Source organism: Pelobates fuscus, chromosome 11 (genome assembly GCF_036172605.1).
Source record: "Pelobates fuscus isolate aPelFus1 chromosome 11, aPelFus1.pri, whole genome shotgun sequence".
NCBI lineage: Eukaryota > Metazoa > Chordata > Amphibia > Anura > Pelobatidae > Pelobates > Pelobates fuscus.
The window spans coordinates 130,536,032-130,554,898 of record NC_086327.1 but is presented as its reverse complement, the minus strand read 5'-3'; the positions used below and the strand labels follow the sequence as shown (position 1 = coordinate 130,554,898).

Sequence of the window (18,867 nt, the reverse complement as noted above, 5' to 3'; positions counted from 1 at the left end):
ACGGTTATTGATATAATTTAAAGTTATGGTTAGTGTAAGTATTTACAGTCATGAGTAAAGATAATGGCCATTGAATAGGCTGACACTGGCAGCTGTTCAATGTGGCAAGACACAGCTAAGAGGAACATGGTGTGTCCTTCACATTGTGTTGGACAAAGTTCAGATATCCTGCCGAGGAGGTGAATTTCCTTCATCTGCCAAGTCAGCCCAACACTTAAACTGATCGTAAGATTTCTTCACCACAACGGACGGACTCCATGTATTTCCTGTGTTTCCTGCTAATTGTCTTGGCTCTTCCTGCCAGATATCAAAATCCAAGGAAAGCTAAACGCTGGATAAACACGACAAACTGCTGCACCCCCCTGCCGCCATGTTTTCTTTGTAATAAATAGAACAAACACATTTCAATAAATTCCTCACACGTGCCATTCAGAACAGATTTGCACAAGTAATGTGATGTTCGTTGGGATTTTATGAAACTGTGAGCAAAGTCTCCCATTGGAGCCGATCATCTCCATACAGGACGGAAATTGGTCGTACTGAGGGCACAGATTCTGAATAGGAACAGGGGTTAGGGTCGAGGTGCCAGGCTCAGTGTGCCAGGGCCAGAATGCCGGTACAGGATATCTGGGTTATGATGCATTGCTCAAGATACCCAGGTCAAGGTGAATAGATCAGGGTACCAGTGTTAGGGTGCCCAGGTCAGGGTGCCACGGTCAATGGTTAAGGGAAGATGACAAATGACTCTCCTGATAGAATATTTAAAAGGGAATAAGTTATGGGTTTTTATGTATTCATTTAAGACACATGGCTGGACAGTCTATACCAGTGAAGCCTAACTTTGGTAGTCCTGATGTTTGTGAACTAAATATCCTACACTGCTCAGTAAACCCAAGGTCAGACATCTTTGGATTGGGTTCAACAAGACAAAAAGTGTTTAATTTGGAGTGGGGTATATGGTGATTGCTCAGTCTGGAGTGGGGTATATGGGGATTGCTTATTCTGGAGTGGGGTATATGGTGATTGCTCAGGCTGGAGTGGGGTATATAGGGATTTCTCCGTTTGAAATGGGGTGTATGGGGATTGCTCAGGCTGGAGTGGGGTATATGGTGATTGCTCAGGCTGGAGTGAGGTATATGGACTTTTCTCAGTCTGGGGGTATATGGTGATTGCTCAGGCTGGACTGGGGTATATGGTGATTTCTCAGTCTGGGGGGGGGGGGTATATGGTGATTGCTCAGACTGGAGTAGGGTATGTGGTGATTTCTCAGTCTGGGGTAGGGTATATGGTGATTGCTCAAGCAGGAGTGGGGTATATAGGGATTTGAGTAGGGTATATAGTCTGTTCTAAGGTGCCATTTATATAATCTCATTAACCCAGTGAGGAATATTAAGAAGCTGAATCTTTTTGCAATGTAATTTTTCTCTGGTTTAATTACAATCTCAGCGTTTTACCTCATTTTCTTGCGTTTTAAATCATTTACCATGCTGTTAATGAACTACTGCCCAGCACATGGTCAATGGCTGCGTGACAGGTGACATCTGTCTGTGGGCAAAGGACAATTTCCTATGAATCGGTTACTGTAAACTACAGCCTGTGTGTACACAATACGTCATAAACTGGATTTGACTTTCTATACAGCAGCATAACTTCCACCAGTATTTATATAGAAAGGGTAGTAGATACCTGGAATAGCCTTCCAGTGGGAGCGGTAACAATGTTATAAAAAAGGGTAGTAGATACCTGGAATAGCCATCCAGTGGGAGCGGTAACAATGATATAGAAAGGGTAGTAGATACCTGGAATAGCCTTCCAGTGGGAGCGGTAACAATGTTATAAAAAAGGGTAGTAGATACCTGGAATAGCCTTCCTGTGGGAGCAGTAACAATGATATAGAAAGGGTAGTAGATACCTGGAATAGCCATCCAGTGGGAGCAGTAACAATGATATAGAAAGGGTAGTAGATACCAGGAATAGCCTTCCAGTGGGAGCGGTAACAGTGATATAGAAAGGGTAGTAGATACCTGGAAAAGCCTTCCAGTGGGAGCGGTGACAATGATATAGAAAGGGTAGTAGATACTTGGAATAGCCATCCAGTGGGAGCAGAAAACAATGATATAGAAAGGGTAGTAGATACCAGGAATAGCCTTCCAGTGGGAGCGGTAACAGTGATATAGAAAGGGTAGTAGATACCTGGAATAGCCTTCCAGTGGGAGCAGTAACAATGATATAGAAAGGGTAGTAGATACCTGGAATAGCCTTCCAGTGGGAGCAGTAACAGTGATATAGAAAGGGTAGTAGATACCTGGAATAGCCTTCCTGTGGGAGCAGTAACAATGATATAGAAAGGGTAGTAGATACCAGGAACAGCCTTCCAGTGGGAGCGGTAACAGTGATATAGAAAGGGTAGTAGATACCTGGAATAGCCTTCCAGTGGGAGCAGTAACAATGATATAGAAAGGGTAGTAGATACCTGGAATAGCCTTCCAGTGGAAGCAGTAACAGTGATATAGAAAGGGTAGTAGATACCTGGAATATCCTTCCTGTGGGAGCAGTAACAGTGATATAGAAAGGGTAGTAGATACCTGGAATAGCCTTCCAGTGGGAGCGGTAACAGTGATATAGAAAGGTAGTAGATAACTGGAATAGCCTTCCAGTGGGAGCAGTAACCATGATATAGAAAGGGTAGTAGATACCTGGAATAGCCTTCCAGTGGGGGTGGTAACAGTGAAAGGGTATCCTGTAGACCTGCTTGCTTTATTCGGTACTCCTGTACTGAACTTGTAAAGAAGAACCCCAGGAAAAAAGATTGGGGTCCTTTTGGATTTATAAATTAAAGACGCCGTTGGCCTTTGTACCTTTCATTAATACACTTCAACTCATGACGAAGCTGTTATCCTTTATATTTCAGAGGGTCAATTATTTATTTATTTTTTCTGTCGGATGGAATTTCACTTCGAAAAATATTTCCGAATATTTAGTAATTCCTTTGAAAAGACATTGCAATTAGTCTATGTAGATACATGCAATGACATATTGAATTATGGACAATTTGTACATTAATCATTTCACTGAGGATTGACTCTTTACCTTTAATCAGGCGTGTTCTCCAATATGGGATTAACTTCAGTATCAGCGTCTACATGTTTCATTTGGAATTTAAATCAATAGAAATTACTTTCTGGAGGCCGGGAATTTTTTCTCCGTTAGAAACTTTGATCTAAGTGACGAGGAACGAATCCTGGTGCAGACATGCTGGTTCGAGTATACTGGTAATTGGCGACAATATGTAATTTGTACATAGACTGAAGAGCAAAAAATAAATAAAAAAACATCATGCGCGGAGCGTCTGTTCTGTGGGAGAAAATGGCTTGTTAACGAGTGAGGTCAGAGTGTGTGGCCGGACCTCACATTGTGACATCATTCTGCAGAAGATCATCACTGATTGCACGTTGAGGGATGTGTCCAAGCGGCAGAAGACCACGCCGGGTTTCACAGCAGAAGAACGGAAACAGCTGCTTTAATGGTTCTTATTTACGTTTTGGCGCATGGGTAGGGTCAAGATTCACCATGAACTGAGTGAATCCATGGATCTGCTCGGTTTTGTGCCAACTGGTTTTGTGTAACTGATTGTTTATCGTGTTATGGTGCAGCAGTGATTCCAATCTAACCGTCTCCAACCTGGCATGGATGGCGTGCATCGGGAGATTCGCAACATGAATGTGCTACCAACAAATCTTACAAATCCGCGATGACTGCATGACACCATCATGGTGCGTGGATCATAATATCTAGGGGAGAGTTTTTAGCAGCTTGTTGAGCCCATGCTGTGAATTCAGACAGGGTTATAAGCTGGTCCTACAGGTTTATCTCCTAGGGTGGTTCGCGAGTCTATGTGTTAGAAATAAAACACACCGTGCTTCCGCCTGCTCTGGAATGACCTCCACACTGTATCTTCAGCCCTTTCCCGGCTCTCTTGCGGCTCCGATAGCGAAAAATCACCTACTTCTGGATTCCAAGATGGCGGAGCCTGTAACATCAGCACTCCGTGTCACATACAGCGACTCCAAGCTCTGCCTAGACATCCTGTGCCTCTCCGTCATTTCCGCCAGCTCCTGGAAGCCCGGGATCCTCCGTTCAACTACTCCACTGCTGAGAGCAGACTGCCTCCTGCTCATCGTGACCTCTGCTCCGCTGCTCTGTCAAACTGGACTGGGGGAAAGGCGAGTAGGAGGCATGGACCGCCTTGGCCTCCTACAGCTGGCCAGAGATAGATTCTTCGCCACCCGCTGTTCCACTCCCATCAGCTCTTGGGGAAACCCGGCCATCACCACCGACAGGGAACTCGCTCCATTGGAAGCCTGGTAAGCCTGCAGTATCCCAATCAGCGCATCTTTGGACACCGCAGCCATCTTGAAGAAGGGGCACTTAGGACACTAATTCTCAGGTAAGTAACAGGCCCGAAACTAACTCTAACGTAGCTTATCTTTTCTTTACATCTTTTTTTTTTTTTTTGTAAACCACAGAAGTGATAAAGGGAAAACTTGTTCCTAGCTTTTCCTTCTGCGAATGGTGAGTGCCCTCCCCTCTACACCCCTTCTTATACCATCCCATCTCTGCAACATAGTATCCCTCTCTATCCCACCCCTTACTGTAGGGCAGCAGTCATGCTTCCCTTTTCCTTACAGTCCAGGGGACCCCTTTCTCTTGTGTCATGGCCTGGGTGGGGGACAATTTATTCCATGTTACTACAAGGAGTTATATCCGAGCAGCACGTGGCCAGAATAACGCTCTTTCATATCAACATTCCGATGGATCTGATTAGATCTCACAGTAACCGGGTCAGAGTGGGAGGTTCCATCGCGCTCATTAGTGTCTTTTATTTTGAGCAGTTATTGTCCCCAATGTTGTGGAATAGTTTGGCCGTATATAAACAATTAGCGTGGCTGCATAGTAATTAATTAATCCGTCCTGCCAACTTCCACAATCCAAGCGTTCAACTCTTTTATAGCTAAAATGAATAATCCTTGGTGTAAATTTATGAAACACGGTATGTCAGTCAGTAAACAAAGCTAGCCCAGTGGAATGCTGGGGGTTATGGACCTCACGCACTCACTGCAGCCTTACTTCTATCAGTAGCAGTTAATGCGGATTCGGAAATTGTCATACAATTCCAAGATGGCTGCCTCCACACTGAACCACGGACAGGTCTTTAAGGGTTAACTCCAGCCCAAACTTTCTAAAGCTTTACTAGTGAGAAAATAAAACTAATCTGCTTGAATTATGGAAAGAAAAAACAAATTTAGTTATTGACCCCTGTATGGGTCAGGTGACTGAGATTTTTAGAAAGTACGGTCTGTACGTTACCGAGGCCCAAAATAATGTAAAGAATATTACCTCAGCCTTATATCTAATTACTGCGCCCCAATACACACATCCGAGATATGCTGCATATTATGGTACTCCAATTAATCCTAAACGCCAAACTGACATTGATAACTGACTACTCAATATTACCATACCACAGTGCCCCTCAATCCCCATCATCCTGGCTTGCAGAATACAACTCCCCCCATTGCTCAGTCACCCCTTTATTTTCTATAATATATATTCAATATATTTCCAAATGCTTTGGAAATATGAAAACACGGTGAAATGTGCAATTATACTGACTGTAAAATAACTTCTGCAGGGAAATACATTTACAAACTTTAAATTCTGATGTCACACAAATTGCATAAATTAAACCAAAGTAGCTGAACTTTAGTAAAATCAAATCGTTCATGTGAGCTGTTTTTATAACCAAATTAAGGGTCGATTTACTAATTGTTCTTCTTGGTAAGTTGCAGCAAGGTGAGGGTGACAAAGTATTTGGACCACACTATACCTGGGCCTGGAGTGAAGATTTCTATCAAATAAATTCTTATCAAATGATTTCTACAAATATTCCCATGGACGTTAATTGTGACTTTTATAGATAAATAATTTGAAAAGTTTATAAAAAAAAATATTAAATCAAAGCCTATGTTAATAAAGAAACCTTAACTTGGCCAAATTGGAGATTTTTGGTTTATTTTTAGTTTAACTGTGGTTTAGAGCCAGGGGTTCCCAAAGGCAGAGAATAGACTGATATATTGGTATAGATGGAATAAAAGTGAACTAATCCTCTGACGTTTTAAGATTCTTCACGAATTGTGTGCTTATTCCCAGGATTAACCGACTGTTAGTAACGCTGAGTGACACAGCTTGGCGGCCCCGGATTAATGAGCGCGTTACCAGTGTGTCTCTGTGTCTGCAGACCAGACCAGGACGTGGAATAATGCTAAGCCAAAGACTAATTAGAGGTCAATAACTGCTCGTTAATTTATGCTAATTTGGGTCACGGACCTTCTAACTGTTTCCCCAGAATATTTAGCCAGAGAACAAGAGTATGACGTGAGAATATTTAAGGGATGTGAAGAATGTCTAATGCTTCTCGTTACATTTATTTTAGAAAAAATGCAGAAAACTGTAAATGTGACATTCCCACTCAGGAACCCGGCACGTCACTATATGGTTGGTCTCCAGAGCAGTGCCCACTCCTTATTGAAGGACCAGCGGCTGCCTTGGCTAAATCCAATTCCAGGACTAGCTTTGAAAATTCCGGATGACTTGTTAAAGTTTGATGAGTGGTTAACTTCAGAGTGATGTAATAAAATCTATGGAATCAATATGGATTGGGTGTTGCCATGAGAAACCTTAAGTTAATTCTAAAAACGATTCTAGTAAAATTTAGTTTGGTCCAGATCGAATCTAAGTATCCGTATTAAAGCCGCACTGTCCCCGCACCCCATAGGGTACATCACAGTCAGAATGTATTCTAAGACAATGTACTATTTCCTATGCTTGCAAAGCTTGATACAAAGGTGGAGCTCACTTTGTGAAGTTTTGTCACTTCCTCCAGACGTCATCGGTGACGGCTGTAGGGAAAAAGGCTCCGTATATTGAATTCCTGTGTCCATAGAGCTCAGTGTGGTTCTCTCACACCTTCCCGAGAGTAAAACGCTGATGTGGGAAGACCATGGAGGGGGCCGTAAGGGACAGGTTCGGATGACCCCACAGCCGCTGGAACACCGCAAATAATGCAAAGTCCCCAGACTGTGACAGTCGCTTAAAAGGGACAATCTAACCACCATAATCAGTACAGCTCGGTGAATCAGTACAGCTTGGTGTAGCATTACAGCGCTGTGCATTATTACAGGTCATTGTGTTATTGCAGGATATAGTATTAGTACAGGTCAGTGTATATTACAGCTTGTTGTATTATTACAGCTAATTGTTTCATTACAGCTAATTGTATCATTACAGCAAGGCTCAACAAATCCCAGGTGCCAGGTCGCCATGGTGACTAAATATTTTGTCCTGGCACCTGGGATTTGTCATGGCAGCCATTTAGCGAAGGCCGCTAGCCCGCACAGGGCACCATGGGAGCCGGCCACCCGCACTGATTAGTGATGCTGGGAGCCGGAATATGATGTCACTCCGGCCCCGGCATCACTGCAGATCCGGCGCAGGGAAGCAGAGAGGAACTGCAGGGAGATGATCAGAGCAGCCACACTGGACCCGAGGAAAAGATCCACTCGGCTCTCCCAAAGGTTAACATGAATGAAAATAAAAAATGTGTAAGTTTATGAGAAAATGTGTGTATGTGTGTGTGTGTCACTGAAAATGTAGTATTTACATTGAAGACAGTGTTTACACTCACATGCTACAGACACCACAACACCTAAGCTGCAGTGGTTCTGGTGACTATAATGTCCCTTTAAGTATTGCATTTTTCTCATTCAAAAATAAACTTTGTTAGTTTAAAAAAGACGGGCTCCTAACTTTTCTAGCTGGCTCCTAGATTTCAAACAAATTTAAATTACAGCTCTGTATATTATAACAGCTTATTTTGTTATTGCAGGATATAATATCATTACAGCTCATTGTATCATTACAGCTCATTGTGTTATTGCAGGATATAGTATTATTACAGCTCATTGTATCATTACAGCTCGGTGTGTTATTGCAGTTTACTATATTATTACCTATGGTTGTATTATTGCAGCTCATTGTATCATTACAGCTCATTGTGTTATTGCAGGATATAGTATCATTACAGTTCATTGTATCATTACAGCTCATTGTATCATTACAGCTCATTGTATCATTACAGCTCATTGTGTTATTACAGCTCATTGTATCATTACAGCTCGGTGTGTTATTGCAGGATATAGTATTATTACAGCTCATTGTGTTATTGCAGGATATAGTATCATTACAGCTCATTGTATCATTACAGCTCATTGTGTTATTGCAGGATATAGTATTATTACAGCTCATTGTATCATTACAGCTCGGTGTGTTATTGCAGTTTACTATATTATTACCTATGGTTGTATTATTGCAGCTCATTGTATCATTACAGCTCATTGTGTTATTGCAGGATATAGTATCATTACAGTTCATTGTATCATTACAGCTCATTGTATCATTACAGCTCATTGTATCATTACAGCTCATTGTGTTATTACAGCTCATTGTATCATTACATCTCGGTGTGTTATTGCAGGATATAGTATTATTACAGCTCATTGTGTTATTGCAGGATATAGTATTATTACAGCTCATTGTGTTATTGCAGGATATAGTATCATTACAGCTCATTGTATCATTACAGCTCATTGTGTAATTGCAGGATATAGTATTATTACAGCTCATTGTGTTATTGCAGGATATAGTATCATTACAGCTCATTGTATCATTACAGCTCATTGTGTAATTGCAGGATATAGTATCATTACAGTTCATTGTATCATTACAGCTCATTGTATCATTACAGCTCATTGTATCATTACAGCTCATTGTGTTATTACAGCTCATTGTATCATTACATCTCGGTGTGTTATTGCAGGATATAGTATTATTACAGCTCATTGTGTTATTGCAGGATATAGTATTATTACAGCTCATTGTGTTATTGCAGGATATTGTATCATTACAGCTCATTGTATCATTACAGCTCATTGTGTAATTGCAGGATATAGTATTATTACAGCTCATTGTGTCATTACAGCTCATTGTGCTATTGCAGGATATAGTATCATTACAGCTCATTGTATCATTACAGCTCATTGTATCATTACAGCTCGGTGTGTTATTGCAGGATATAGTATCATTACAGCTCATTGTATCATTACAGCTCATTGTATCATTACAGCTCGGTGTGCTATTGCAGTTTACTATATTATTACCTATGGTTAGATTATTGCAGCTCATTGTATTGGGCTGTTGAACTTCATGAAGAGATAGATAGCAAGACAGACCCGTGGTAACTGTAATGGACGGATAAGTACTTTCTTGCTCTTTGCCTGAGAACCCCCTCCCTTAGCATCTGTCGCCCTTTTCTGGATTCCTTGAGGTCGAAGGATCACATTAGCTTAGAATTAGCAACAAAATCTTATTTGTGACCTTTTTATAGACTGTTATATTGACTTTTTCCTGGCTTGTGTGACTTGTGTCCATATGGAGTCTTAGAAATACACAAAAACATTCTGATTTCAAAACTAACAGTGTGTTAAAACTGCCCAGAGCTCCACAGCAATAAAACTCCCAGTAATGTACCATGGTATGACTGTATCACAGAGCTCCACAGCAATAACACTCACAATAATGTACGATGGTATGACTGTATCACAGAGCTCCACAGCAATAAAACTCACAGCAATGTACGATGGTATGACTGTATCACAGAGCTCCACAGCAATAACACTCACAATAATGTACAATGGTATGACTGTATCACAGAGCTCCACAGCAATAACACTCACAATAATGTACGATGGTATGACTGTATCACAGAGCTCCACAGCAATAAAACTCACAGTAATGTACGATGGTATGACTGTATCACAGAGCTCCACAGCAATAAAACTCACAGTAATGTACGATGGTATATGATTTATATGATACTGGCATTGATGCACAGTAACGTAAAGGAAAGAACGGTGAATGTACAGATTAATGATGGAGCAGCTGGTGGTAAGATTGAACTCACTGCTCCTGTAGCAATCAGGCATTCCTTAATCCTGTGTTTTCAGAGTATTAGAAGGATCCCGACCCAGAGCAATCAAACACCGCAAAAATCCTCAAACAGTCACATCGTACCCCATCACAATTTATAATGACAAATCACTGCTAAATATCACATCATCGGTACATATCACATCACAGCTATATACCCTCACACCGCTATATATCACATCTCCGCTATATATCACATCACAGTTATATATCACATCACCTCTATATCACATCCTTTATATACTACATCACAGCTATATACCACATCACCTCTATATATCACATCATCGGTACATATCACATCACAGCTATATATCACATCACCTCTATATATCACATCCTTTATATACTACATCACAGCTATACACCACATCACCTTTATATACTATAACACCTCTATATATCACATCACAGCTATAGACCACATCACCGTTATATATCACATCACCTCTATATACCACATCACAGCTATATATCACATCACCTCTATATATCACATCCTTTATATACTACATCACAGCTATATACCACATCACCTCTATATATCACATCATCGGTACATATCACATCACAGCTATATATCACATCACCTCTATATATCACATCCTTTATATACTACATCACAGCTATATACCACATCACCTCTATGTATCACATCATCGGTACATATCACATCGCAGCTATATATCACATCACCTCTATATATCACATCACAGCTATATATCACATCACAGCTATATACCACATCACAGCTATATACCACATCAGCGTTATATATGACATCACCTCTATATACCATAACACCTCTATATATCACATCACCGCTATATATCACATCACAGCTATATACCATAACACCGCTATATATCACATCACAGCTATATACCACATCACCTCTATATATCACATCACCGTTATATATCACATCACCGCTATATACCATAACACCTCTATATATCACATTACAGCTATATATCACATCGCAGCTATATACCACATCAGAGCTATATACCACATCAGAGCTATATACCATAACACCTCTATATACCACATCACAGCTATATACCATAACACCTCTATATAATCACATCACAGGTATATACTATAACACCTCTATATATCACATCACAGCTATATACCATAACACCTCTATATATCACATCACAGCTATATACCATAACACCTCTATATTGTAACCGTGGGCGGTTCCCTTATTTACCTCTATAATGTCTTAAAGCATAGAACTTAGCAGGGCTAACCATACAGATATCTTAGCCATAATGTTATATAGTTAGTAAGAGATCCTCTATTTAACATATGTAAATAATTGAGAATACAATATAAAATAAGGATTGTCTTGGAAGCAATAGTTTTGTCTTTTAGATATTTATTATATAAAAATATAAATATAGACATATAAAATCCATTATAGCAGAGTTTATAAGATGAAATTAAATGCTTGCAAATATCATTAATAGGTAAACATACCCTTCTGAACATGTCATCATGTCAGCCTCTCAGTCATTTTAAGATGGAGCAGCGTCTGTCTCCAAGTCTCTCCTCTGTTAGTTAACATTTAAAAGTACACTTATTTATACCTTGGGTGTCGTCATTTTAGAGTCACCATAGTTCATATGAAAAAGTCCATAACTAGAAGCGAGTGCACACGTCATGGGAAACTCCCGGACCTGGGGAACTTCCATCAAGTTCAAGGGACAAGATGGTTTCCCAAAGTCTGAATAGCTTATCTGTTGTTTATACTAAGACGTAAGTGCACAGTCGTGGGAGATTCCCGGATTTGGGGAAGTTCCATTAACTTGGGGTTACCACAGTATATTGTGTACTGAAAGAGTCGTAGTATAGCCTTGAAGCTTGTTTATGCATTATTGTTATTGTAATTCGTCTGGGACAAATTGGCGCAAACATATTATGCACTGAGGTTATTGCTTAAAGAAACTTCTATGAAAAACAATATGTTCCATTTCTAACACCTTGTCAGTTTGCAATATCTCTTAAAGACAAAGTACACAGTTTAAGAAATACAACATTTCATTCTAAAACTTGTAATATTTGCATTTGCCCATAACACCCTCTCCATTAAACTGTGGGCATTGTAGACCATTTCTTCCTTAAATTAGTGAACCAAAGTTCTCCAACAGTCTTTAGGTTTTTTGTGCTCCCAGCATCTTTGATCATTGTTGTAACAGTAAAACATCCGTAGTGTGATCTTTGCCTGTAAAGGTGGTTGATTAAAATGAGCAAAGCTTTTGTCTAGGAAAGAATTGAAAAGAACATAAGTTCCAGAGTAAGATATTCTTGGATGGATCCAGATACGAATTGTAATCCAAAGTTAAAAGTAGTATTTGTATTTGTAATCCAAAGTCTTTAAAGGCCTGTAGAAGTTTACATTCCTTAGATACATTGCTGGAGGTTGTGTTTGTAGAATACCCGGGTATTTGTTGTAGAGTATAGGTTGTAGAGTCCAGCTTTCCAAATATTTGGCTAGAATTGGTTGCAGATTTTGAATCAGCATTATCTGTTATCACTGTGGTGATGGTGTTGGTATTTGTCTTTGTCTTTTGTTTTTTTATTTTGTTTTTTTCATGAAACATTTTTACACCGTTTATGATGTGTATAGATTGGATACTCTCCAATATTCTTTTACGGAATAAATTAATTTACAGCATTTCCAAGACATTGTCTTAAGTGACATGGATCCCATTATAGTAAATGTTATGTTGATACAGCAATCGAAGTGGATTCTCAAGAATGCCTCTTTTTGCTGGATTGGAATCTTTGTAACATCTCAGTGATAGACATCTCAATGACATTAGGTGCTGTTGTGCTAAAAATGTTAACAGGTAAAATCTGTGGAAAAATCTTTACATTTGTTGTTATACTTTGTATAATAATGATAGATGAAATAGTAACATAGTTAATCTTTATAGTGTTTTGTTTTAAAGATAAACCATTGTATATGATTTAGAGATATAAGGATAATATGAAACAGTATTTACCGCCTTTGTTCACAATGGTATGTAAAATTACATTCTCTTTAAATGATAAAAATACTCTTTTATTCAAAATGTCTCAATATATTTAGAATAGTTGATAATTGGAAATATGACATTATTCATCTTTCTTTGTCCTGTTAGGGAGAAGACAACTTATTCCCTAAGTTACGGTTTTTTAATATAATAACTACAGTTATTAGTGGCTTAAAATACCAGAAACACCCAAATATTGAATTTTATTTTTATTTTTTTACCAAGATCTGACAGCCATTGTGGAAAGTTACGTTCGTGACATTGGATGCTTAACAATGTGAATCTTAATTGTTTAAGTATATTTTTCAGTGGCTGTTGGGTGTGAAAAATGATGATGATTTGAATGTTTTATTATTTCTAAACGTGAGTTAAGAAAGCACTCAGATACAATATTGAAGGTTATTATAACTCTACCTTTGTATAGGTGGCTTTATGTACCTTTAAACATCACAAAGCAAATAACATTTCCTTGGTATTTGAAAAAACGATAAAATATTTGATTATGTGTATTTTAATATATATACATAGAGTGGTATTGATGTTGAATTTATATCTGACATCTTTTCACCTGTTTGCAATCGGTGACCTAAATAATCAATTTCCAAAATCATCATGTATATCACCTGGACGGGTTAATTCATAATACTCTTTTACTTTCCATTGGCTGGCCTTAGCTATGGCAGACTGAATATGTTGATCATTGTAAATAAACTTTATGATAGGTGAAGTAAAGTTTCTGCCTGTCTTTCAGTTACATTTTAACTGTTGAAGTACTTCACTTATATTAATTAGATTATATTAATTATACCACTCTGCAAACTTAAACGAATATCGAGTAGTTTCTGATTTAATAAAAACAGTTTACACTTTCTTTTAAGGTTAAAACATGATTCATTATTGCAGTTGTTATTGCAATCATATGATCTTTAACTATCATGATTCAATTATTCATCTGGGTAATTAGCTGTTATGCTCTTATACTTTATCTAATATATTTGTTTGTAGGCCATACTGCAGCTGCATTTGGCATTTTAGCAATAATTTTCAATTGCGTTTCAGATATTCACAAAGTCTATCCACCTTTGTAATTAACACATTATGTGTTTATTTTATACCATTAATTATAGTATCTGTATTATATTACACATTGTCACTGACACATTTCTGATACAGGGAAAAAAATAGCATGATTGCTTTAGTAATTATAATTTTTCTGTCCATGCACCACATTCCTGGAAGTCCAGAATATAGCAAAAATCCTTTGTCGTTTGATTCTATGGAGCCATTTAACGTTTTGATTGGTATAGTTATACCAAAAGAGCAAGGAGTACATCGGTAGATCACATCTGCAACAGAACCATGACAGATTCCTTGTTGTATCAATGTCTCTGTGTTTATGTTTACAGGAGTTCTTTGCTTTGCAAGTATGTAAATAATATGTAGAGTTTAAGAAAAGCTGCAAATCGTGCTTTAGTACAAGTGTCCCATGATGTCAGGTTTCTGAAAGATTTTGCTGGCCTTTTATATTCCATTCTGTTGGCAGGGCATCTGCTCTTAGTAGGCCTGTGTTATTATTTATTAATTGCATCAAGGTTTCTTTCGTTAATTGATATGTTTCTTCCGAATTCAAATTCATATGCCACCAAATGTCATTGTAAAGTTCATTGTTACAGAATATTGTTCCAGCATGGTTTTCACTCCAGTACGAAATCTATATTCCTCTTCTTCTGCTCCTTCCTATTAACCACGTTTTCTGAGTTGTAGGCAACAATCTGTGTCTTGTACTGTGAGGCGCTTTGATAGTCAATCAGGTTTTCTCAGTACCATGTTCCATCTTGAGAAACAGCTGGGTGTTGACAATTATCAGCCTTTATTTCTTTTTCCGGTCATCTTCTGTCTGGATAATAGCAATGTCCAGAATTAACATAGCACTTCTTTTCAGCATAAGAAGGCTGTTTGCGGTAGTCATTCAATGATAAACTATATTGCATAGTCTTTTCTTACATCACCTTCATAGGTGCATCCAAAGTCTTTCACAAGCATCTGTCCCATCTTTTTCTGTTTTCAGCATGCTTTGCCATCATCGTTGAGTCCATTATTAGGATTTGAAATAGTCCAATCACATCTTTCTCATGTATAATCAGTTTTTGGAATGATCTCAATAGGTTCCTTGTGAAATACCAGTGTATTCATTTCACTGTGAGCTGTGTCTCTCCTTTTGAGAAGGTTCTTGGAGGTAGTCCTCACGATCAAAGAACTTGTATAGTGTGCAGTCCAATTCAGTTCAGGTGCTTCCTGCTTGTTAACATAATCCCAATGCAGTTTTAAAACGACAGCTAGGGTTGATGTTATGATGATGCTGCAGATTGAGAAGGAGGCACCATAACCAATTTTCTAGCATCCTTTTGCTTATATCTTTGCATTTCTTTCTTACTGTATAAGATAATTCAGGTTCAGTCTGTTTTCTCCAGTCTTTCTTATAATGATGTTGATGATTCATTTTTCATACATTCCATGTTCACTGGAATCTGTCTGTTCATCCTTCTCCTTCACATTTGCAGGTTCAGATGTCAGATCACGATTCAGTCTGTTACGTGGCTATGATTCTGGTGACTTTTCTGTCGTCCTCTATTTGTTTTATCTTGTCATCTTTAACAGCATTCACTGTGTCAGTCAGTGATTCTGTGAACATCTTGGAAGTATTTAGCAGGTTGTAAAATATAAAAACTCACTGTTCTCTGTTGGCTCTGATTGTTCTCTGTAGTAAAAGTTCTCGCAGTTACCCTCTCCAGGACAAGCTGGCCAACAGTAGGAAATAGGTGGTGGTGCATGGTGAGGTGGGCTGGAAAAAAAAATTCCCTAAATTTCTCTTATAGAACCAATGGTTCTAAGCTCTCCCTGGTGCAGAAATAAGTTTGTCAGTGAAAAACATGTAACATTTCATATGGTGTCTCACCATTTGTATCATCAGGTATGTTGTGAATGCTTATCTGTACCATAGGAATAAATAGATACCACTGTGTGGGGCAAGCAACTAGTAACTTGGTTAATAATCATTTAACCTCAGCATTTTCCCAGACCACAACCCCACTACTTTGGGGGTGGCTGGGGCACTGAAATCCCAAAGTAACCCAAATGTGGTTGCCCAGTTTTAGGATTCCTTTGCAGTAACTGCAGGACCACCATCCAAATGGATGGTCCTGGGATTATCAAATGCATACTAAGGAAGTGAGACTAGAAAACGTGGCATCAGAGGTTGCACTTCGCACAGGATATATCCAAGTAAACCTGGTACATACATCAACACATACAAAAACATATTTATAACCATGAGATGTTGCCAAACTTCCAATTTATAGTAATTCAAACAGTACGTTAGATATTAGTATTTCAATAAACAGTACATCAGTAATGTGACAATAAGCAAATGCTTATGATTACTAAACACATGAATTACAGTATTTCCCATATTGGACCATCAATATTCCTTTTCAGGAGTTAGTAGTAGATTACCTCTCTCTATAAGAGCTTGTCCTAGCCATGAAAAAGCTTTTGGGCAAGTCTATCTTTCCTCTATAGGAAGAACAACCAACATATTACCTTCAATGGTTATTATGTAATTAACCCCTCTAAACGATAGGAGTATTTACGTGGATACCAGGTGGATAAGGTCTGGATATCCTTGCAAGCATAAACTCTGCATCATGACTGAGAGATAGGGTATGCGATGTGATCCAGTGACCACAGAAAAGTGTTGGTAGACACATTGCATCAAAGTGCCTGGTAATGACCAACTATATGAGGAGAGGGCCCATGCTTTGTTATAAGCATGTCCATACACGTATTACAATGCCAGGCTTTCAATTTGTTTCCACAAAGCAACATGCAGTTGTGGATATAAACACACGACGTATCGTAAGAAAAACTATTTGAACACCAGACTGAGACTCGAGATCAGTTTACAGTGGACCAAAATAGATAAATGAAATCCTATCAATTAATATACTTTCAATATACTTTCTTTAAATTACTTTATCCTCTGTATTAACTATGAAATATTAAAGTTAAAACAATAACATTTCAAAGCCAACTTTTAGTGTGCATAGGAATTACAAGGCCGTTCGTAGTGTGAGATAAAGAACAGCTTTTTTTAAAAACCGAATAGTCTGAACACAAAATGACCTTGCGCTGAAATTTCACTTGCAGGGGAAAAAAAAACCAACCTTTTTCTCTTTAGTAAATTAATTAATTAATTAAACGTAGTTAGAAACTCCCTCAAAGTCCCGTTGACTTTGCAAGAAACATGTCGTCCTTAAATACTGGGTAAGTCTATTAAACAGTGAAATAGTATTTTTACCCTGTATATTATGTCACAGCTATAATGTGCAGTATAACAAACTATGTTATAAGTGTTGTGCAAACTGTTCATTAAAAGCCAGTGGTCTAGCGGGCCATAGAATATTTATTTATTTATTCTTTAAAGCTCTGACCTCAATCGGTAAAGCAATATTGTAATGGTGTCCATTGCAATCTGCTGTCTTACTTGCTGCTCTCAAAAATTCTGAATATGTTCAGAGATTTCTTGGGCAATAATAAATCCCCCAAAAAACAACAACTTTGCATTTATGCTAAACTTGCCTGTTGTAAATGTATTCTGTATATTTCTTGACATAAATACTTGTACTTAAATCTGTTTAACAAAACTGTTTATATTGTGGTAAAAATATATATATATTTATTATTATTTATTTATTTTTAACATTGCTTAATTTTTAAAGATACCTGCATATTTAATGAAATATCCTTTATATGTCTTTAAGGCATAAATATCTGCAAATTAAGTTTATATACAAAATGCATGTTCTGGATGTTCCCACAATACCTCTTCTATTATTATATTTTTTATTTTATTTTATTTTAAGTGTGAAATCTGATTCCTCTTAGGATGAGCACCCCTCCTCAGCCCCCCAGTTTCAGAGGCCCCTTTGGAGGTGACCACATAAAAGTATAGATTCTATAAAATAGATGTGAGGGGGCTTTGGACAGTAAAGTTACCTTAATTATACTTTTCATTTAGCAGATATATGATATGCAATGTGATTTAATATATCAGAGTATTATCACTTTAATTGACACTGCATTTTTTTATGCATTCTTCTTTATGCATTATGATTTTTTTTTTTCTTACATTTTAATGTCTGTTTAGAATATTGCAGGCTTTGCAATATCAAACTAATTTTGCAGTATATATATTTACAATGCTCCTACGACTCATTATTATTAAAATAAGCCTCCTTCAGCATTAGCACTATCTACCACTGGAATTAGTGTAAGATACACCAATATGTGGTGGAACTGAATCCCCATATATGAGATTTGAAACTGTATTTTTATTTCTACGCTGTGCCCTAATCTGTATTTATATACATTGCGGCAGCATATAGCTTTTAAAGAAGCAATTATTTCACCCGTCATGTGTGGTTGACTGTGGACTTTTTTAAAACCTATTCTTTATTTTTATTTTTGTATGAATCTGTTTCTGGCTCTGAGAGAGCAGGCTGCTGAATGCATGTAAATGCTCTTACTACCTAGTCTATATACATTTATTTATAAACAACATTGGTGTATTTATTTTATGTTATTTTATGAAAACCTAGTTTATGAAATTCACTGAGATTAAATGTGTCTGATCTGATTACAGTCAGTAGTATAATAT

The 18,867-nt window shown here is 37.9% G+C and overlaps 2 protein-coding genes across 2 annotated transcripts in view; one reads left to right on the top strand and one right to left on the bottom strand.

Annotated features, from left to right (window-relative positions):
• Positions 1-15,308, top strand: part of NRGN (neurogranin) — a 154,640-nt gene extending 139,332 nt beyond the window's left edge. Inside the window, exon 6 of the mRNA XM_063435676.1 lies at positions 15,296-15,308. The gene's annotated coding sequence lies outside the window, so the exon portion shown is untranslated. The remainder of the gene's footprint in view (positions 1-15,295) is intronic.
• The window catches only part of ESAM (endothelial cell adhesion molecule), a 62,200-nt gene that overhangs the window by 26,543 nt on the left and 16,790 nt on the right, over positions 1-18,867 (bottom strand). The window lies entirely within an intron of this gene.